General features: G+C 46.9%; 1 long non-coding RNA gene across 1 annotated transcript in view; it reads left to right on the top strand.

Moving 5' to 3' along the window:
• LOC146798855 (uncharacterized) overlaps positions 1–10,865 on the top strand; it is an 81,575-nt gene extending 70,710 nt beyond the window's left edge. Inside the window, exon 3 of the long non-coding RNA XR_014969207.1 lies at positions 9,802–10,865. This is a non-coding gene — a long non-coding RNA (uncharacterized LOC146798855). The remainder of the gene's footprint in view (positions 1–9,801) is intronic.
• The last annotated feature ends 13,156 nt before the right edge of the window (positions 10,866–24,021 follow it).

Here is a 24,021-nt window from a genome sequence, read left to right as displayed (position 1 = left end):
GGTCGCCACCAATATGTCAGCCGAGAGTGTGACATCGCGAAGAGCTTTGGAACATAGAAAATAATCCAGCCTAGCATAGGTTTTTTGGGCGTTAGAATAATATGAGAATTCCTGTGACTGAGGGTGTTGGATGTCTCTATAGGTCCGTGAGGCCTAGCTTGTGTAGTCCCATGAGCCCTGTGGGTGAAAGGGTGCCAACCTGGCTCGTGCGTTGTGTCGACCTGTCCATATCATTGTCAAACATCAATTTGAGATCCCCCCCTATTAATATGTGACGTTCCTGAGTTGCCGTGGCATCAGTAAGAGCTTCGTGTAAAGATCGTTCCTGACCTTCGTTAGGGGCATAGACAGATCCCACAATCAGAGTGTGGCCCCCTACAATAAACTGATAAGTGAGAAGTCTAACTTTTATCTCAACCCCTTTCTGCACCGCCTTCCCCAGGAAAGCCCTTGAAACTAGAATTGCCACCCCAGCGGTCTTAGATGGTTTGGAGGAGAAGAATTGGGTCGGGAAGGAATGAGACCTAAACCGGTGGCAGTCCTTAGGGAGGAGGTGTGTCTCTTGAAGGAGACAAATATCTGCCTGTGTACTCTCTAAATAGGAAATAAGCGCCCTGCATTTGAGGGGATTGTTGAGCTGTCTTACATTAAGATTGAGGACCTTAATCGAAGATGGTGGCATCTAATACCTAAAGCTGGGGTGATGCCAAATAGGAGCATCAGGACTACCAGGACCCCTCAGCACCAGCGCAAGAGCAGAGAAATCATAGCACCCCATGGACCGGGCCCCCCCCAGAAATAAAGGACAGCAGAAAGAGATAGGTAAAAAAGAGGATAGAGCAAAGACCCGCAAAAAGTGGAATAAGAAAAGCAAGGCACAACAGGTACCAAAAGGAAAAAGAAAATTCTTGAGTTCAGTCATTAGTCCGTCATCCAAGGATGAGCAGAGAAAGAGTCTATGGGATTGTAGAGTGGCCGATGGGAGCCTAAACCCCCTTCCCTCCAGCCCCCCGAGCATCAGTGGAAGGATACATCATGGTAGCCGGGCTCAGTTACATAGTCGATGTCTTGGCCAAGACTCCTGGCAACGCTTCAAGGGTGGCCTGCTGCTCCTTCTTGACCACCAGCGGATCCGGTCGTTGACCCCGGCGTCGGCAGCGCTGCTGTCTCCATGTCGGGCGGCTCTTGCTGGAACCCTGTTCCGAGCGCTCTCCCTCGTCAGTGTCCTCTGGGAGAGGGATCCCCAACAGCTTTCTTGCTTCAGACAGAGAACGGAGTTGGAACAGCTTCCCATCATGCCGGAATACGAGGCGGAACGGGTGCCCCCAGGAGTAGGAGATGTTTCGTTGGCGCAGGGTCTCCGTGATGGGCCGGAAGGACCTGCATTTTGTAGCGTAATGGCAGCAAGGTCTTGGTAGAGGACCAGCGACTGATTGCGGAAAGTGATCGGTTGCAGAGATCGGGCTTTACGGAGGATTTCTTCCTTGGTGCGGAAGTCCTGGACACAGACCAAAATGTCTGCTGGGGGAGCTGTCGTTGCCCTCGGAGGGCCTACTTTGTGCACTCTGTCTAGCTTAAGGTCAAAGTCCGGGGGATTGCCCAAGATATGATTGAAGAGTTCACGGTAAAATTGAACTGACTGTCATGGCTTGGTCCTGGGACCCACATCACCTTTACCCTGCAACGGGTAAAACGCAACTTGGCCTTCAAGTGACCGATTGTCACTAGAGGTTTTTCCCATTGACTGCAATGTTACATTTTTACTGTATTATTTTGCATTGAATTCTATTACTTCTTAAATCTATAACTCCAGTTGTATGTATGCTATTCCATTAGTTTTGGTGTCTAAATTAAGATAAAAACACTGGGGCGATTATAATGGCGGTGAGACCGCCACCTACAGCCTGTCGGTGGCGGACTCACCGCCATCGTGGGTAAGTTTCCCGCCAGCCATATTACAATGGTGGGCAGTGTGTTGGCGAATGGAAAGACCGACCGCCAAGCCTCTGACGGGCTCCTTGAGCCCCCGATTCATCGGAGGTAGCCATAATCCCTCCAATGGTGGCAGTGCCTGCCAGGCACCGCCATATGGATTATGATGTCCCTCCCCGCCAGCTGTTTCTTGGCGGTTTACCCACCATGAAAAGACTGGCGGAAAGGGACATTGGAGGCCTGTAGAGGGCCCCTCTTCCCCCCAGCCCTTGATTTTGGGTGTTATATCTCTGCACCATGTGGCAGGCACTGCATCATGCCTGCCACATAGTGCAGGGATAGGTTTTGTGTCTATGTTTTGCACTGCGGCACGTGCAGCAGCACGCAGCACCTGCTGCAATACAAAACATAGACATTGCGACCACCTTGGAGGCGTTCGCATTGTAATTTTATTTCATTGGCGGGGCCGCCGACATCCTGTTGGGCGGTCCCACCTCCGATAAGATGGCGGCATCCTAATCAGCACCACTATTTTTATAAATTGGTGTTGGATTTCTCTTGAGTCCAGTTAATTACTTATCGTCCAGGTTAGTACTCTGAAATGCTGAACACATGTTCCTCTATCAAAGCCTGACTGTTCTTTGCCACACTACCAGGGCTGAGCTAAGGATTATTAGTGTGATTCCAAGGACCATCTTTGGCGTATTGTGATACAATTACCTGGCGAGGACTAACCCCAACTCCACATAATACTCCACTTTCCTACATTTTCCTACAGCGGTGGGGATCCTGAACCTGTGTTTCACAGTGTCTCTTGGTCATAAGTAATTTTGCATGAGAAATCCACTTAATTGTAAAAAATTAAAATTCTAATTGGATTGTTATGGCCAAGTGTAGACCGACATTCCAATGATATATTTAAAAGGCTGAGGAAAGATAGGAAAAGGGTTAAAAGTGTTTTATAACTTTTTAAAAGGCCCCAACTGCCAAGTAAAACGTTAGGCACAATGGAGGGTGGTCAGAATCTCAACCTAACAGTCATACCAGCCATGAGGATCATGCATCTCAGGATGTTGTGCAAAGCAAGGGATATCAGCTATAAAGTGACAGCTAAAAAGGAGTAACTTGAGAAGCTCAGCTCCTATGAGAAAGAAAGGATAGAGTGGGAGGGCCATTCCTCAGAGGAAGAACCTGAAGAAGGTGAGGATAAAGCCCCAGCAAAATTGATAACTATAGGGAAGAAGGTAAAGTCCTTAACTCTCCACCCTTTCCCAGTGGGAAGTGACAGGAGTCCCTCTTGTGGACTCCCCATTGGCAAGGTTGGTGGAACCCTAGAGAGTGAGCTTGACCTACTCTCCCTGGAGGAGAAAAAGCTTGAACCAGAGGAGGGGAGACTAGCCTTTGAGGAAAGAAGGGTTAAGTTGTGTTGATTTTCATGATTGATCTGATACACAATGATTGGAGTTGATTAATCGTACAATCTACTGCAAATGATTTAATTTAATTAACAGATGTTACATGGTAGGGTGACATTAAATATTAAAGAAGTGATTGTTAGTATCCATATGGCGAACGTTTTGGATTCAGCCAGTTGGAAGCATCTTTGCAAATTATTGGCATCGGTAGTGCTTCCAGGTGATCCTCAGTGTAAGCCTGTACCAACCCGGTCATAGGCAATAGGATATCTGGGAAGCTATGGGTCACCAGAGTGCCTTGTGCATTCTTGTTCATGTTCCTGATATTGACCAAATATATGGATTCATTATTCATACCAAAAATATCATGTTTCTTGATATACAAATAACTATCTGTTTTTCGATGTGGATGTGGAATTTGTTTTTTATTAGAAAATGTAGAAGAATTTTAACTCACTTTCTGATAGAAAATGAATGGTGAAAAAAGGAAAATATTATTCTGTCCTCGTGTGGTCCTGAAATATTGTTGAATTAGTGCAAAAAAGAAGTGATGAATAGCTACATGTTTGCTTTCTCACAAATTGACAATGACCTGCGAGTAATTGACTCTTATGAATCCTGCCTATTGATCCTCCTTGATATGTCAGCATGATTGATCGTGGTGTTTTAGTTGAAACTCTGAGGAAATACAAGCCTATAGGAGGCAATGTCCTCAAGCGGTTGTTTGCAAATGGGGCCACCTTTATAAATTGGCTAAAATAGAAGACTCACTCTTCTTCCCAGCCCTTTAATTGAAGGTGGAACCCCAGCCTCCATCCTTGACCTACGCTCTTTAATATTAAATTAGAAACTCTAAGTGACTGACATCATGGTTCAGGCACATTCAGCTCCAGTGGTGCACAAAATATTGCACGCTGACTCTTCTCACTACTTGAACATAAATTGAACATTTGATAGAAGACCACATACTGCATAGGTCACAGACTCTTATTTTAAGCAACACCACCTCACAGCACCATCATTCCAAGGGTTCACCTAGGGAATTTCACCCACTCTGGTATATCCCACTTTCAATGCTGTCGTAAAGAAAAACCTAAGACACTTGCTATTTGGGAAATTTCTCTTATGTAGGCTACCATAAGGCTGTACCCTTATGATAGGTATCCTGGGGAGGAAGCCTTTTTTCGGGTCCCATGCTGCTGCTTCATTACACGTACTGTACATCCTTCTCTCTAGAATACATTTGCTTTAACCTACGTCTTATCTGTCTAAATAATAAAAATGTTGCTGATACTCAAGTTAGTATTAATGTAATGCCATATTTTCATTAATCACTAGCATCTATAAAGTACTCTAGTTCCCAATAGAACTAGGACTGCATTAAAAAACATACAAATAGACAAATAAAAATAAATACATAACCTTGAATAATAATTTGAACTTTTTGAACAATAATATGATGTGAATTGTATTGGCTGGATAAGGAAATTTAGCAACCAATTAAATATTTAGTGAAAAAAGATAGTAAATTGCCAACAGAAACACTACCCAAACATTTCTATAAAGTGGCTTCAAAACCTTGATTCACTGATTACAGATTTTATTTCAAGCCAAGAAATAGGATTTACAGACATCTATTAAAGCATTTAAACTGCATTTGGGAACACAGGAATCTTATGCACCCAACTAATTATTGATGATAGCTGTGGGCCTGAAAATAAGTGTTGTATCAGTCTTCAAATCACATAAAGGCATTATGAATGAGACATGGTAATAATTATATCTGGATTAAAGCAAATAATCTTTAAAACAATCAAGCTGTTGCATTATACTCCACTCCTGGCAAATTCAGGATTACTTGGCTCTTTTGTGAAATGGATGAAAAAGAAACTGGTTAAGGTCCATAGTTGAGTTACGTAGATATCCATAAAAGTGAATATTGATGGACCTTATTAAAATCCATTGTGCCAACAAATGCTCAGATGTATATTTCCAAATGCCTCATCAGTTACAGAATTAACTGATGATCATTTACTACAAATGAACCATGAATTGATATTACAAGCAAAGTGTTTTATGATAGCAGCCATGAGAAGAAATTGGAACAATCCAATAAATGTGTTAAATTCTAAGGGGGATATTCTCAAGAACGTGTGATAACTATCGCAAAATTTGCTTAACGCAACTTTGTACATCGCAGTCTATCGCTGGAAAATAACACTGTGCCAACGTTGTATTCTCAACCCGGTGGCACCATGTGATAGTCTCACGAAAACGCGCCAAATGACCGCGTTAAAACGAACGTGATGCCGAAAAAATGCAAAACATGAACGCAAAAAATGTGGCCAATCGTGTTACAAAAATCAGCGATAACCAGTGCCAGGCCTGCAATTACCACGCGTCATGCGGGAAAATGCACTATAAAAGAAGAACATAAAAAAAGGTCAAAGAAAATAAACTGCGTAGCACCATGGATGCAAACGGACCGAGTGCAGAGGACAACGCGAACCCCACAAGCCCCACAGACGAGCAGCAAGGAACCCCGGGCTAGGGGGAGGCCAAGGAGAAGAGGAATAGGAAGACGCAGTTCAGTCCGCAGGAAAACAGGATCATCGTTACGGAGGTGATAGGACACTACCAACAACTGGTCGGCACTCCAAACGTGTCATTGGCAACACAAACGGAAATATGTCAGTCCATCGTGAACAATGTGAATGCAGTCGGAGTGTCGAGGAGGTCAATGGAGGAGGTCAAGAGGCGCTGGCATGACGTGAAAAGCCAAACTAAGCAGAAAGTCGCTGCCAACATGAAGGCAGCAACGGCGAATGGAGGTGGGAGTCCTGTGCTACAGGAGGAGCTGGATGATCTGGAGGTAATGGTGGCCACAGCCATCAGTGTGGAGACGGTGCAAGGAGTTGGGAGTCCGGACACAGCTCAATTTGACCTGACCCAACAGCAACAAGGTGAGTAACGACCAGTGACTGGGGGGACGGGGGAGATGGGCACAATGGTACATATGCACAATCATGTGTAGCACACTGCACACCTACAATGAGTGTGGAACATGTCCCTGATACCCTTGGCACACTGCAGCACATAAAGAAACACCAAGTAGGCCCCCGTCCACTATGTGCACAAAGGGGCCCCCCTCCCTATCACCAATCTCACAACCTACCCATGCACATGTGCTGAATCCAGCTAAGCAGCAGCTTTGTGAGCCAAACTGACAATGCAAGCGACACTGCATGACCAATAGCATGGCTGCAGTCAAAATACATGACATGGTGCACGCCACAACACTGAGGTGGCCCAGTGTGGATCACATCCTCAAAGGAGCAGGTCACACTCTGACACATCCAGGTGCACATACAACCCCTGACATCAGCAACACATCTGCAGACAAACAATGCACAAGAGTACAACAAGCATTTGCAATGCAATAGGTCTTGCATTTACGCGAGTTTAAGCTATTGGCATTGTAAATGACAATGCCTTTTATTTATGTTTTAAAAAACAAAAGTAATAGGCATTGTCATTTACAATGCCAATAGCTTAAACTCGCGTAAATGCGAGACCTATTGCATTTCAAATGCTTGTTGAACTTGGTAACACTGTCTGAGCATTGGTTGCACCTCACCAGTACCAGTTCAACACCCAAATATACAAGTAAGCAACAGAAAGGAGGCCAGTCCAGCTTTGCAGAGTTCTTTCAGCAAGAGTTGCTGCACCTTTAGTAGCTTTTCAACCGTCTGAGCTAGAAACAATGTATTATCTTTAAATCTGAGAATTATGCAGCAAATGATGGACTATGTGGCAAATACGGTAATTCTGCAACTATGTGAAAATCGCGGCGGCCGCACAAGAATCAATCGCATAGTTTCCGTGTCCCTGGTGATAGGGCACCAGTCACGACCTCCCCAGTACCTCAGCTGTAGTGAAATGTGCCGAGTCTGGGTTCACTAATGGTGAAAGTGCCCATGTAGTGTGTCACCGCCAGGCCGCATTGTTCTGTGAGCAGCGGGTTGATAGGGGCTCATGCGTGGGACAAGGTGCGGTTCTCTTGACTTGGGGGCAGTCGGACTGGTTACACCAGGCACCTTGCACCGCTTCCTCCTCCTGGTGGCAGATACCAGTGCAGATCTGGAGGGGTGAGGAACATGTTACACCTCTGCCCTTCTCGGTACAAGGCGAGACATCTCTGCCCGCGTCGTGCCCTCCCGCCTGGCACTGAGCGGTTGCACTGCGCTTGATGGAGGGGCACAGAGCGCCCCTGCTGGGCATTCTCCTGCTCTCTGCCAGCTGGACTGCCACAGAGCAAACCATAGTAACAGATGCAATGTGTATATGTTTTTATTGCGCTTCATCTCCGGTATATGTGGCTTCTAAGCGTCTCAAGTAACGCGGGTTAGTGGTCTTTTCACGCTCAAATGTTTTAATCTTTTGTCACTTTTATGTTACTTGTCATAGGGGCATATTAAAAAGCGGCAGCGATAATTATCACTGGCCGCGCCTAGCGCGAGTTTCCCTATTGCCGGCTATCGCTGGAATTCACCGCCAAGCTACCACTGTATTTACAACGCTTAGCGCATTGGCGATGAAAATTCCAGCGATAGCAGGGAAATGTCCCAACATCGCTGGAAAACCAGCGATGTTCCCTGCAAAACAGCAATGACCATGCTGATACGACCCTGTGGTCGTAACCCCACATTCCACCTCCCATGCAAAGTATGCCTAACACTGGATTTTAGCAGACGTTAAAATCCAGCGTTAATGGCCGGTTAGCGCGATTTTGTTTATCGCTACGCTGGCCGGGGCATTGTTGTAAATATCACGAAGCTGCCTTCGTGATATTTTCCCATGTAGTCAAATGAGGCACGCCTACTTTGCATCTCATTAACAATGCGATGCAAAGTGGGTGCTAAATCACGGAAACACGCGCTAGCGCGTCCTTGCTAATAGTGCGATAAATTTATCGCCGCTTTTCGTCCGAAAACGGACGCTAAAAGGGCGATAATTTTATCTCCTCCTCTTGTTAATATGCCCCTTCATTTCTTAACCCAATGGCATTCTTTTTATCGACCTCGGAACAAAGACAGCACGAGTTGTCCCGGGTGTGATGTCGACCTCTGACCTTCACGCTACTCGAAGTTATCTGCAGAGGGACTCACTGAGCTATTTCACCAGCCAACAACCGGACGTGCAAGGGGAGGTGAACGCACGAGGGCCGAGATTCAGGCACTGAGGTGTATGAAATAAAGTCAGCGTCGCTCGCTCCTCGCAAGAAACCCATGAAGACGCTGCTTCCTTACTCGGGGACAGGGAGAGACACAGCCACTCACGCAACACGAAGTGTTCGGCAACAGGACCCGAACCCACTGAGCTATCTCAACAGCTAAAACGAAGACAGAGTCAGGGAAATCACCTGGGGTGGATTCAGTGATTGGAGCACGTGGAAAAGCATTTTCACTTCTCTTTGCCTCTTAGCGCCTGGCAGATACTACAGGGAACTCCGAAAACCGAATGCTTACTTTGCACTTGAAAAATACGTGACATCATTACTTAATGACACTGGCTTTTATCATTTTAGGAAGAACGAAAGAGTGAATTCTTACAGAGTTTCAAAACGATGATTGTCAGGGTGCACAAAAATATATCCAATGTCTTCTTAACCCATAGAGCAATCTCTCTAGCTAAATTGACAAGCATTGATCTCTTACCTTTATGGTGCCATGTGTTTCTAAGTAGAAACACATGGCCCCATAAAGATAAGAAAGTGCTTTGCGACAGACGCAAAGCAGGCCACCGAGTCCAGCTCGGAGGCAAAAGGGCGTCTACAGAAAACCCTTATTTCCAATGGCAGGCCACCGTTTAGAATAAATGGTGACGCCAGCCAATGGAAATGAGGGGCGGGGCTTAAAGCCCTCTTCTGAAAGTCCTTGTTAACAATAAATCTCGCGAGGTGAGCAGCACATGCGCTGCCACGCGAGACCTAAAAAACGTCCAAGAGCACAAATGACCCAAGTCGCCAACATCTCTGCACCGTAAAAGCACACAAGTCAAAGACACACCTCCTCAAAGGGATAAGAGGCCGCTAAATCAGAGCTGCAGGGGCGACTCCCCCACAATGCAGCACACACACAAGCAATCACAGCACATCCACATTGACGACAATGTGGTACAAGGTGCAACACTTTTATTACAGAACAGAGGACACAACTGGTGCCGCTTGTGTGTAGAAACTCCAATCACATCTGGCATAGCAGGACACTGTGAGATGAAAATGTACAAGTACAACCTCACATCCGTCATGTAGTCCAAATGTCCACTGTCTCACGTCAAATAGCCACCAAAACAGCCACAATGTACATTGTCATGCAGTCTGTATGTAAACATCTACAATGCGTCAACATACATGTGACACACTGTTAACCTGCATCTCCCCTTTACATTGCAGAGGGACAATCAACACCTCCTGCAGAGCAGACCAGACATCTCTTCAGTGATGATGAAGAGGACGCCCTGGACATTTGCTCAGATACCCTCCAACAGCTCATGGACAGCCTCCGCACCCCACCACCAGGAGCAGTGCAGCCCAGCTGCATTGAGGTGACCCCCACCCTCTGCACAGACCACACAGCAAGAAGCACCCAGCACCTCACGAAGAACACATGCCGTTCCAACGCCATGTGTTAGACTGCCAGAAGGAGCTGGCTGAACATGTGCGGCTGGGGTTCAAAATCATGGCAGCCAAACTGGATGTCTAAGTCCCATCAGGGACCACTTACAATCCATTACGGACACCCACAGTCCGTTCCATGTTCTACAACAATCCTTGGCTGACCTCGCTGGAGCCATTACTCGAATAAAAGAACTGTCTAGTCAGACAGGCCCCAGAGATGACAGCACGGAGTTGACACAGCTGCGGAGGACAATGGAGAACATGGAGTGGATGCACCAGCGAGATGTAGCTGGGATATTCCATGCCCTGCAGATCCTCATCATGGCATTGCTGCCACAGAGCCTGTCCCAGATGACTGCTGCAGGAACTTCAACACCACACATCTCCGCCCCCTGATGTGTCAGTGGCACACAGTGATGCATCCATTACACCTTCACCCCCTGATGTGTCAGTGGCACACAGTGATGCAGCCATAACACCACCACACACACCTGACACACCTGACACAGAAGACATATCAGAGGACTAAGATGTGGATGGTAATGCCTGTGCGGAATGTGGTTGTAGCATTCATCCCCGCCATATGGCCTGTTCCTGCTTGGTTCAGCCCTCTGCATCATGCGCTGGAACAACACATTCCACTGTCCTCCAAAACACTCTGCGACATTCACCTGGACCCCGACATGGACTGCCATATCTGCTCTGGTTAGCAAGGACACAGAAATCAGGCTGCGGACTGAGCTCTTCCTCTTCCGATTGACTAATCATTCAACTGAGGACTCTGGTTGGCCCTCCACTGGGCACCATGTAATGTGGTATTTGCATGGCCATGTACTGCTCCCACGCCACATTCCACAGAATGTGAATAAAACATTCCAAAACACACAGATGTGTCATGTCTAGGTTCAATCAAGTATAAAAGTGTGGATGAATGTAGGGAGATTGATTGCACAAAAATGTACACCCTGGGGAATGACATCAATGCGAATGTTTGACCCTGACCCACATGGCCAATTAGATGACTGTGAAGGTGTAAACTAGCTGTGGCCTCATTGCTCATGAACAACAATCTCGCAACCACCCAAGTAGCCCCACGTCCATGTATTATATGGGCTGTGTGTAAAAATGTCACATTCGGTAGCAGGCCTGAAGTAGTGTCCCCCATCACATGTGACAACAGAACTTCTCTTTGCATACCAACTCACACTCAACTGTGTGGACACTGCCTGTTTTGATGGGTCACATTGATCCACATGGCAAGACGTTGGACACCATACTCACATTGCAGAAGATACGTAAGTGCACAGGTCTACCAGCAACTATCCCAACCACAATGTCTGACTCACAGAGGTGGAGCTGGCAATGGGGACTCACCCCTAAGTGGAATGCGTCAGTCAGTCCCTCCCTGTGTACGGACAATGCACATTGAGGCAGACGATTTGTCATTCTAATCAACACTCATCACAGTTGAACACTAGTGAAGTTGCGTTGACTTTATGGGCATGTGCGTGTCAGTACGTGCAAGACAAGGGCCACAACATGCAGACAATGCTTCCAACACTAACAGGCAGCATAGGAACATGTAGAGGTGCAAGAAATGGGGAGTCAGAAATGAACCCCAATCATTACGGATGGCAACGGTCTCAGCCCACTTTGCCTTGCTGGACGTGTCATGTGATGTTTGGCGTATGCTCATAGCCCCGTGCAGGGGGCACGACTCACAGCCCATGGGATCTGCATAGTGCTGTACCACCGGACTGCACATGTAATACTACATTGCCATGTGTGTACTGTCCCTCCAGCAGTATGTCAGATTTAGGAACATTGCCAAGCGACGCTGTGCAGCTCCGCCCATGGGACTGACTCACCTTGCACAGGTGTGTGTCAACACGCATAGGTGCATGCACATGCATTCTGAGTCCTGGCGAATGCAGCCATGTCCAGTGTTGTGGTGGGATATGTGACCACTTCTCCAAGATGCAACACGGTGTTGGGACCTGTGCTCTGGGTTACGATCAGTTGTGGCTGCAGGAACGTAGTCACTCGTCCATGAATGCGAGCGCAGCTTCATGTGCAATCAGTTCTAAGAGTATGTAGTTGTCGAGTTCAACGAACATGAGGACGACCCAATGCATTAACTGGTCTGGACAGGTGTTCTCCGTCCATGCTGTTTCACCAATCCGCAACACAGACCAATAGGGGTGCGCCTTGATGTGGCCACGGCACACAAGGATTTGTACAATCTCCCATGCCCAACTGCCAGCACATATGTCAGATATCAAAGCATCCCAAGCACGGCTTCACGGTTACACTCCTGGTCGTGAGCCAACAGGGGGCGCACACACAAGTCATAATCCAGTTCAGCTACCGTTGTGTTGGATAGGCAGACGTCCATGGGCCACTCGAATGTGCATGATCGACAGTGGAAACAGGGCTGGACGCAGATGATGTACGCAAGTCGGAAGCTCAGACGGTAGCTGATGCGCAACACTGCCAGTGGCACTGCCCCCAACAAATGCAGCATTCGGTCACGGTACAGTTCCATGTGACAGGCGTTGTGCATGTGCCCCGGATGTGCTGCCATTGCGTTTGTGGCTCTGGTAGTACCGGCAATCTTCTGACCTGCAGCATTTATGTGGATGACATGCCACAGCTCGGAGCAATGAGTTGTATGTGTGTGCAACGTTTGGAAGTATGGGTTTTTGTGTACGTAAGTGTCAAGGGCATCTCATGCAGAAGTACCTCAAGCAAGGACTTATGTGTGTGGGGTGTGGATACGTTGGTCTTTCATTGACGCTGTGCGTGGTGTGGGAGTCATCAGCATCTGCAATGGTATCTCTCTCAGGGGGCGCCAGCCGCAGGCCAGACCAAGGTCGGAGGAACAGATGTCCTTCCGCCTTCTGTATTGTGACAATGGACGTTTCATCCCTAATTTTAGTCTGACTACTGTTTACATTCTGGGAATGTGATGTGGCTTTCGCGGTGGAATTGATGCTGGGCCCTAGGCTCATGGTGCACCAATGGCGATACACACAAAACATTTGGCATGTATGAGGCAAGTGTCCAGGCAGCATGGCGCTCCTTGTACTATCTCTCTCCCTCTCTCTTTTTCTCTCCCTCTCTTCCTCTCTCCCTCTCTTCCTGTCACTCTCTCTCTCTCTCTCTCTCTCTCTCTCTCTCTCTCTCTCTCTCTCTCTCTCTCTCTCTCTCTCTTTTTCTCTCTCTCTTTGTCTCTCTCTCTGTCCTTTTATGAGCTCATGACACACCTTCTCATCTGGAATTCTGTCTTGCAGGCTGTGATTTACAGTTAATTTTGGATCTAATATTTGCTTTGGAAATTCATAGATGAATAAATGATTCTCCTTTTTCTGGCCACACATGAATGTTAATTGTTGTGATTGTGCGAAATCAGGCGAACTGTTTTGTTCATGATTTCGTAAAGTTGATGTGCAGTATCTTTGTCCGGGGAGGGGGGGGTGCCAGGGGTAGGGCCACGGGCGGGGTCCTGGGTGTGGTGGCGGTGGGTGTTATGGCCCTCTTGGGGCTACGAGCTGCATGATCAGTTGCTCCATGGCCTCTGTTGTTCTTCAGGTGTGGCTCTGGGCTTGGCTCCCTTTTCATGGTGCAGGTTGTCGTCCAACTTTACACCAGGTCAGAGCAGGTGTTAAATCCCTGCTGCTAACGCGCCTTATCGCCTGTTTTGTAAACTTATCGCCGATCTGGCTGGTCGTTGTGAATGTTGCGATGTGGTGTTGTCAAAGCTTTTTCCACGGGAACACCTACTCTGCATCTCATTAGCATTAGTTGCCGGGGCCATCGATGGCGATATTTTTTGCGACTGCTATCGCGGGAAAACTGATGGTATGGGCTGTTAGCACCAGCTTGTGAATAGGGAGATACATTTATCACCACTTTGGCTGAGATAAAGTGCTGCTAACTCGGCGATAGGTCCTTGAGAATATCCCCCTAAGGGTTCAAAACAATGTTGCTTTGCTCAACAATGTTTTTGTTTGTGTGCATGAGCGGAATTACTGATGAGTCTTATAAAAAATGTATTCTTCTAATATTGTGCGTCAGAGTACAAGCAAGTTTGATCATCTGTATATCTACATGGGCCTAGATATAACGCTACTGCTCGCACAAACTACAGCTGACAAACTGTTTACATGATATTAGATTTGGCAAATACACATACCCCTTAGAATTCCCCATGGCCCTAATGCAGGCCCATCCGGCCCCACCCTTCGGGGGGACCAGTCACCCAAAAGCCTATGAATATCTGTGAGAAATATGAGACTCAGGGGTCCCTGAACGCATTCTGTTGAGGACCCCCTAATTTTGTGTTCTGCCACTTAAGTTCCTTTTAATGAAGATGCAGCATTGGTTGCGGTCCGATCTAACAACATTGAAGAGAAAGCTTTTTTTAATTTCAAAGTGTTTTTATTTATTTTTATACAGAAACATTAGCATATCTGTTACAAGGTTAGTCAGTCGCAGTTTATACAACAGTGTCCTAAGACATTATGACACATTTGCTTAGCTAACCCCAGCATGACGTTATTTACTGAAAACAAGAGAAAGGGTGACAGAAAAAAGGCAGGAAAGAAAGAGGTGGAAGAAGAACAAGGAGACAGGCTCTGAGAGTTACATATTCTTGTAATTGCTTCCTTTCTTGGTTTTATCAGGGGCACACTTTGAAATGTGCGTGTAGCAGCAATCTGAAGACCATACAGCGAACTAAGCAACAAGCATCTGAATGTGTTTCCACTTTCCAGTCGGTTTATGGCGTAACTCTCTTAAAAAAATACATAATAAACTTGAGTGTTTGAGGCAATTTGAATTTTTGTTCCTCACATACAGTAAGGTAAGGAGGAGCAATACACAACGCAGCTAAACTGGAAATATTTCGTTTATCGACAATGGGTGGGTAGGTTTGATCGCAAAGAACCGAGGCATAAATTACATTCGTGCCGGGTCAATTGTTTAAAAAACGAAATAGAAAAAATACCCGAGTTACCAATGGAGGCAATGAAATGTGGAATGCAAGAGAAAATGTTTTTTCTGACGATTTCGTGATCTTTATTATCTCATAGTTCACGTTTAGTGCTCGCTTGACGTTACTACTTTTAGACAAATGCTAGTGGCAAAATGCGAGCGAACACAATTTGCATTTACAGTAAAATGTGCACTTGTGCAAAAATGTATAGCGATACCATTTGCCCTGATTTTTCTTTTTATGGGTCTAAATAACCCGGTAGTAGTTATGAAAGCCTACAAAAATAAATTAATTTTGACAGAAGATGCTTGTAGCTGATGAACCTAGTGTATATAACTAGTCCCTTAGTCTTGCAACATACATTAAATACACGTTTGTTTTAAAGTGAAATATCAACTTCCCATTCAATATGCATATTATATTTTGTGAATTTAATTCTAAGCTGCTTCAGAGCGAGACTTTTCATTTCTTTAAATGTCATCATCAGCAGGAAATGAACGTGCTAGTTTCGTAAAGCCACAGGCACCACAGTTTCCATGTACGCAGTTGATGGGCACTGAACAGCTGATGTTTCCTAGAAGCTTTCCATTTGCCAGGTTTATTACAGTAATATTACGCAAGGATATGTCAGTAAAGAGAACTGTTTATTTGTCCTGATGAACTATCATCTTAATATGTGAGTTGCTTAAGAATTTGTATACCTCGCTCGGTCGCTGTACTTGTGGTCCAGTGAAAGGACTCTTCCAAAACTTCCCCTTGTGCTGTGTGAAGGTCGGGTCAGAGTCTTGCAACAGTCTCAAAGATGCACCATCATTGAAGAGGAAAGGGAACTTAATAGACGAGGAGACAGGCGTTATTGTCAACTTGTAGCTGACCACTGCAGGAACTTCACAGTCTGCCTCTTGCTAACACCAATGGAGAGGAGAAGGTGGCCACGTGTCAGGATGCCTCAGACGGGGGTTATTACATATGGGGTGGAGATGAACATGGTTGGGGACTTCTACAAAAAGTGGTCAAAACAGAGATTTCAAAAGTAATGCCTAGTAGCAGACCCAGATAACCTCTCTGTATCTCCCTACTGGTCCAGCATATCCTTTTGTCCATGCATCTTGACTAGCTACAAAACCTGTTCTGAGGAGTACTAATGCCAGACCAGTTCAATTCTTGAACAGCTTTTCCTGTCCACACACATCCTTAAATGTCACAGTGTCCATGTATGAATGACATGTCAGGCCAACGATAGGCACACCGCAGATGCCTGTGCTACACAGGCCCCAGTACACACCAAAGCTAGAAATATGTCTTAATAGGCCTATGCTTCCCCCATCCCATATCCATACGTGCTTCTGTAAAAACAGCATGCAAAAGAAACAATTGATGGACGGAATGGCGAACAATGCAAACATTCACCCCGAGTCACAAAGATCTGGGTTCAATCCATCATTCTTTTGCTCACCACACCACCCCAGTTTGGACCCAGCCATATGTAAATCAGTCTTGACCCTGTTCCTTGTGGCAGCAGTCCAGCCCAAATCGCCAAGCCAGGTTCTCCCTGGACCGAAAACAAGCATCCTGGGACCGATTTCAGGGCATCGCCCTTCAACAGACAGGCTAACTTGAATCCAGTGGTGTAGTGAGCAAGGGACCCACGTCTGGGCATACCCTTCCCACTTAGGGCGACATATGCAAAATAAACAATTGATGGACGGAATGCTGAACAATGCAAACATTCACCCCCAGCCACAAAGATCTGGGTTTAATCCATCATTCTTTTGCTCACCACACCACCCCAGTTTGGACCCAGCCATATGCAAATCAGTCTTGCCCTGTTTCTTGTGTGAATAGTCCAGGCCGAACTGCCAAGTCAGGTCCTCCCTGGACAGGAAACAAGCATCCTGGGACCGGTTTCAGGGCATCACCCTTCATCAGCCAGGCTAGCTTGAATCCAGTGGTGTAGTGAGCACGGGACACACGTCTGGGCATACCCTTCCCACTTAGGGCGGCATATGCAAAAGAAACAATTGATGGACGGAATGCATCTGTAAAAACGGCAGCAGCCGCTCCGCAAGTGCCAGAGCCATAGCCAGAACCAGAACACCACATCTCTATCACCCAGCCAGGTATATGCTACAAAAATATCTGTCCCTAACACATTCAAGTGACATTTTCAACTTACATAGACCAGTGCCACCGCTGGTACTACACCAATGTAGTTAATCCATCCAAGTCACCACAGATTTACTCAAGAAATGATATGATTGAAACATCCATAGGGACATATATACGCCTCATGTCACTGTTACCATTACAGGGTCTGCGTTGCAAGTCCCACAGCCACCTATCAACACATCTACTGCGGTTGCCCGGTCTGCAGTCATGTGTTCCGACCACTCACAGCAGATGGATGACATGGCATGATAAATCACCCTCCAATTCAACCAGTACTTGTCAAGGCGTACCTGGTTCTGTACACTGAGTAGTTATGCTCACTCAAACATCACGCCAACAGAGGCACAGGGGTAACAGATATCTAAAATCTATGTAGTGGTTGTGTCATCATATCCAATAGCTACTACATTAAAACCCCACTGACGCCTCGTCAGCGGTAGTAAGCCTTGATATTTCCACAATGAGTGTCACAAACCACCAGGCTGTACTAAACAATGAGTGTCTAACAGCTTCTGCTCAGTGTGTAATGGACAACTTTGCTATGTACTAAATGAATAAGCATTGACTCCTAACATGCCACATTATGGTAAGCAACAAGGACGACTGGTAGGTATGCCCACAATTTAATTGTGATAATGTTTTTATTTGGGAGGCCACTTTTGTTCATAGAGATAAATATCTTATGTAACCTTGACTACCAATTTGCCATTCGTATTCCGCACAGCTAACCAATGACCCTATTGAAGCACTGTCTGCTATCAAGATCTCAACCTTGATAAGATACAGGGCCTCATTAATTAAGTTTTGCTGTAGGGCAGCACCGCAGGCCTTCCTGCTGTGCTGCCCTACGGCAAACAAAAAAGGGCAGGAATGCGCTGTATCTATCAGGTACGGCAGATTCCTGTCCTTTTCCCCTGCGCTGGTGCACCAACGCAGCCACCTTTGCACCATGATGCAAGGGTGCCTGCATTGCAGGCATGATTATTTTTGTGCAGAAAGGAAAACCTTCCTGCACAAAAACAATCACAAAAGGCTTTTTCCTCTTTCTATGTGTGCTGCACAGTGCAGCACACATAGAAAAAGGAAAACCGAGGAGAAATAAAGATATTTATCCTTGTTGTGCCTCCCTTACGCCTCCCCAGAGGGAGGCTTACGTTTTTGGTGCTGCCTCAGAGTTCCGATTTCTTGTAAATCTGGCACAGTGTCAAAAAGCCATGGATGTTGCTGGGAACACCCCCAGCAACACCCATTGCACACCCCTCTTCTCAGACCCTATTACTAGTCCCCGGTCACAACACTATCCTGCAGCTATCAGACCACATCAGCTGAGACTGAAAGCAGTACCTCATTCTTCTGCCGTGCATCAGGTATGTCTGTTAGCCCGGACATACACTATAATTTTCTACATCACAATGTCCCACCATGACATCACGGCTACGTGTGCATCTACAGTGTTCAAGATTTTATACTGAACTGGTTCCCTTCTGTTTAGATACAGTCACCACACCGAAGATAAGTGGAAATATTCACACTGTGTCCCATGACTCTTTTATGTCTCATTTTACTGTGTTACAGGTGCACCATTAATGTCCAAATTACACTATCAGACATAAATAGACAAGCATGTTTTTCCATTCCTTTACAGGATCTGAGGACTTTGAGCCTGGTGATGATGATGATTTTGCATTCGCCAATGAAGGACCCACGTGATCAGAGAGGATGAGGAAATATTTGGCTCCACAGAGGATTATACATCTACTACCTTACTTTAGGTTACTAGTTTCCCTCGTTGGGCAATCTTCCATATTGCAGGTCCTCGGGATAAGTCCCAAAGGCTGCCGATGAGTTTCCCGGCTACACAGGGTTCAACGGGCCCCACTATGTATGGGTACCCAAGTTGGGTCACCAGTTTTACCATCTAACTGAGGGCAACTCCTGTGTTCTTTCATAGCAACTGCATTACCCAGGTCAACAATTGGGCTTTCCCATACTGCAGTTTTCATGATGCAACCTCCCAGAAGGGAGTCATCCATCTTGTCAACTATGTGGAAGAGTAAGGCGGTCACACACATGCTCTCTATCAGGATGTCATGCAACAAGGCCTACAGGATAAGGAGGGGTCCATCTGGTCACACTTGGTAGACATAGACATCCACCTGTGGGACCAATCTCAGGTGATGAAGAGACACATCCAGACCCTTGAAAATGTCCACCACATGTCCAAGAACATTTTTCCGTTGTATCTGGGATATCTCTGGATAGCAAGGGAGGACATGCAAGATTGCAGAATGATGGCCTACAAATCATAAAGGCTCTTGTTAATGGGGGCCCCTTCATCCTGGAGGATTTAGTCATTCCAGTTGGGAAATCTAGTGGACTACAGGTGCTGCAGAGTTCTCTTGCCGCAGTCACTCATTGACCTCTATACCACAACCTGATCCTGGACCAAACCAAGGCCCTGTGTTACATAGCTGGGGATGAATACAATGAACCATAGGACAGGCACTACATCCACCAACCCCATGACCACACTACTTCCCACTAATGGTCAACATCCTCACATCCTTCTTGCGTGTTTCTCAACCCCAAATATGCATATTGGGTTAGCAACATTTCCCACAGTGCCTTTCAACAATGAACACTCACCTTTACACTTCCTGTCGTCTCACGAATGCTTGTGTCCCAAAATTATTATTATTATTAGTTTTATAATGCGCATGGCTTCCCCAGCAATGAGGCGTCCCAGCGCAGCAGCGAGAACCCGGGAGCGAGAACCGGAGCAGATCAACAAAGGGTTAGATGATGGAAAGGGGGAAGAGCCACGTCTTCAGGGCCTTGTGAAAGGTCAGATGGCTAGGAATAGTTCTAACTGAAGTCGGGAGAGAATTCCACAATTTTGCTGCTAGGTGTCGGAAAGAGCGCCCCCTTCCCTGGCTCTCCGCACCCGAGGGACACAGACCAGAGCATGGTCGGCGGAGCGCAAGGGGCGCGTGGGAACGTAAGGCTCCAATAGATCCAGGAGGCCTGACGAGGCCTGCTTTGCAAGAATTTTATGTGAAATACATAGTGCTTTAAATTGAATGCGTTTGCACACTGGCAACCAGTGAAGTTTCGGAAGCACATGGGCAACCAAACAATGCTTGGGTAGAGACACCAGAACCCTAGCTGCAGCATTCTGGATCCTCTGGAGGCGGTTGATACTAGCCCTTGTTGCTCCCAAGTAAAGGCAGTTCCCATAATCCAATCTGGCAAGAACAGATGATTGGATGATGGACTGCCGCACCGATGGGGGAAAGAATCCAAGCAGTGGTCTGAGGCTCCGCAGGAGACCGAAACAGACCCCCGCAACAAACTTAGTTTGTTTTTCGAAGGTTAGACCACGGTCAAACCAAAAACCAAGGTTCTTTACAGAGTCCTTGGGGACTGGGGCAGGCCTCAGACGTTCTGGCCAAAGAAGGTCAGTCCATAACTCCCTATCCTTACCGAAAAGCAGTATTTCGGATTTCCCGGAGTTCAGCTGAAGGCAATTTGCTGCCATCCAGTCGGAAATAGCCATTAGATCAGCCCTGTAGTTGTTTAGGTTGGTGGAACTTTTTTTAGAGAAGCTGATCATTAATTGGGTATCGTCGGCGTATGAGACCAGTGAAAGCCCCCTTCTCTTGGCCAGTGCCGCCAATGGGCTGACATACAGGTTAAATAGAAGTGGGCTTAGTATAGAACCCTGTGGTACTCCCTGGTGCAATGCACACTTTTGTGAGGAAAATGGGGGAGCCAGGACCTGAAAAGATCTCTCTGACAGAAAGGATGTAATCCAGGCCAAGGCCGAGTCCCTAACCCCGATGTTCTGCATGCGTCTCAGAAGTATTTTGTGCGATACAGTGTCAAATGCGGCACTCAAATCCAATAGGACCAAGGCCGCGGAGTCACCTGCATCTAGATGACTTTTAATGGTTTCAGATACCACCAGGAGCATGGATTCAGTGCTATGTCGAGGACGAAAGCCATGTTGAGTGGGGTCAAATAAAGCATGTTGCTCGACAAAGCCTGCCAGGTTAGAGTTCATGTCTGCCTCCGTCACTTTGGCCAAGAAAGTCAGTTGCGAGATGGGACGGTAATTACTAGGGTCGGATGCAACTAAGGAGGGTTTTTTCAAAAGGGGGATAACTTTGGCATGCTTCCAAGCTCAAGGGACTGATGCCGTGAGAAGTGACCGGTTGACCACTTCAAGGCATAGTTCGTAGATGGAGGGATACAAAAGACGGAAACAGGTGGGAGTCACTGGGTCCGCCGGGGAGCCTGACTTGATTTTGGAGCTGAGAGACGCAAACTCCAGAGCCGTAATAGGAGGAAATACCCCCAAGCTATGATCATTCAAAATCTCAACCCCAGAGGGGGCCGGCTCTTCAGACAGGGAGAAAGTTTGTGGGAGTCCCTGGTAGATTATTAATGAAATATGTAGCTGACGCACTACACTGGTTATCAGAGGTGATTGGAGAACCCTCATTACCACCGGATTTCTTCATATTGCCCAATAAGGAAAAGATTGTCTTAGTAGGGTTGGAGCTCACCGTAATTTTATTGGCCACAAAGTCGACCCGCGCTCTGCGAATCTCTTTGTGGTAAGACTTAAGGGCTGCTTGATATTCAAGTTTGGCAGTCATATCGTAGGAGCGCCTCCAAGCGCGCTCCAACTTTTTACAGTCCTTTTTGGTCACAGAAAGGGCCTCGTTGAACCATGGGTTAGATGGCCCTCGCCCGATCTTACCCCATTTTTCAGGGATATGGGTGTCCAGGCCCGCCGTCAGCCAGTCCTGATAACACTGGTTTGCTTCATCCGCGCATGCGGGTAGTTGCGGTTGGTGGCTAGAAAGCCAGGCGGAAAGAATCTCAGGGTTGAGCTTATGCTAGGCACGCTTTAGGATCTTCATGGGGCGACTAGGGTCAACTTTAATTGTAAATTGTAGGGAGAAGGTGACCAAAAAATGGTCTGTCCAGACCTGAGGGACTGGGGAACGCATAATGATTTGGGGAAGGTTAGAAATGACTGGGTCCAAAACATGGCCGGCTACATGGGTAGCTTCAAGCACGCACTGCTTTAATTGAAAGGCTTCCAGATCAGCCAGGAAACTGCCAATCTCCACCTGTTCAGTGCTTTCAAGGTGGAGATTGAGATCACCCAAAAATTTGAAATTGGCAGTCTTGCTAGCCAGATGCCCCACTTTATCAAGAAGGTCCTTTTTGAAACTGGTCGCTGACCCAGGGGGCCTGTAAATCAAAAGACCGGCTAAAGAGATATTATGGGTTAGCCCAATTTTGATTGATGCGCATTCGCAGCCTATTATGGGTTCACTCACTAAATTGGTTTTATATGATTCTTTAACTATCATTGCCACCCCACCACCTCTTCCCAATTCTCTGTTGACAGATTTCAATGTGTAGCCATGCGGAAGAGCCAGCCATGGTATTGCGGTGGCGTCTTGGTGAAGCCAGGTTTCCGCGAGAAAGAGAAATCAGTTAGAAGGTCCAGGATCTCAGCGTGATGTTTTTATCAGCGAGCGGCAGTTGAGGCTAAGAATTTTAAATAGCTTAAACCCAGAAGAGCAAGGAGTCGGTTGTGCTGGGGCTAGTTCGAACGGGCAGGACTTGCAGTGAGAGGGTAACTCAAGGGGGGACCATGGGGATGATGGGCAGGAAGTGCGCGCCAGGGCCAAGAGATCTTCTCGTGAATACATGATAGGGTCAGACCTACCGCCATCCATAATGCCAGCGCCCAGCGCCGACCCGGCGCGGACGGGCGCAGACGGGCTTGCCTTTGGCGCGCCTTCAGCGCACCAGCAGCGCGCCCGCTGGGTGGTCGCGGCTGTGAGTTCATTTATGGGCGAATGGGAGGGTCCGGCCAGGCAGCTGTATCGCCGACTTCCCCCCTATCCAAGATGGCGTAACTATTCCAGCCGTCTCGGGGAAGTCAGCACAGGAGCCCGGTCTCTCCCACCACCAAGAACCAACAAGGCAGATCACAGGTAAAAATACACAGAGGGGATTGCTAAGGTCCCTGTATTTTGTTTAAAACCAATAACACAGTAAAAGAGGGGTTAACCCTGACAGATTAAAAGCATGTGCCAAATGTGCAAAAAACGCAAAATGTAAAAGACACTTAATCGCCAATACCGGATTAGCGCTTCGCTCCGCTTGCTCCCGGCTCAAGCCTCAGGAGCTCACTGCTAGCGCGGTCGCGGCTGTGAGTTCATTTATGGGCAAATGGGAGGGTCCGGCCAGGCAGCTGTACCGCCGACTTCCCCCCTATCCAAGATGGCGGAACTATTCCATGAAACTATATTATAAGAAGCACAAAATGTGTAAAACAATAAGATTTATATGGGTTGTTCAAAGACTGGTCTCACAATGACCTTCATCCTTGCAATCTGAGGGAAGCAGAATGTACACAGCATTAGAAACAAAAGACAGACTAGCGGAAGAAAAAGTAAGGGAAGTGGGAGTAGACAAACAGAAAAACAGCAAACAGGCAGAACAGAATAAAAAACCTGATGGCAACCATCCTATGGCACGAATAGGGAATGGGAGCATGGGAGCACAAAGGAGAAAGCCAACAGGGCATCTGGCACTGTTGTGAGCCTAGGGGTGGACCCCGGAAGAAGCTGACCAGTGGACATCACTGTGGCTCAGGGAGGGAGGCCGAAGATGCAGACATAAGAGAGTTGAAGGAACTTGATTGCAATACTGCCTTCGACCCCGATGAAAGGGAGCAGACAGACACTACGGCCCAACCACTCAACATCCATGACCTACCACCAACTACTGGAGGAGGATTG

The sequence above is a fragment of the Triturus cristatus genome, chromosome 9, assembly GCF_964204655.1.
Source record: "Triturus cristatus chromosome 9, aTriCri1.1, whole genome shotgun sequence".
Classification (NCBI taxonomy): domain Eukaryota; kingdom Metazoa; phylum Chordata; class Amphibia; order Caudata; family Salamandridae; genus Triturus; species Triturus cristatus.
This window is presented reverse-complemented; position numbering and strand designations above follow the sequence as displayed.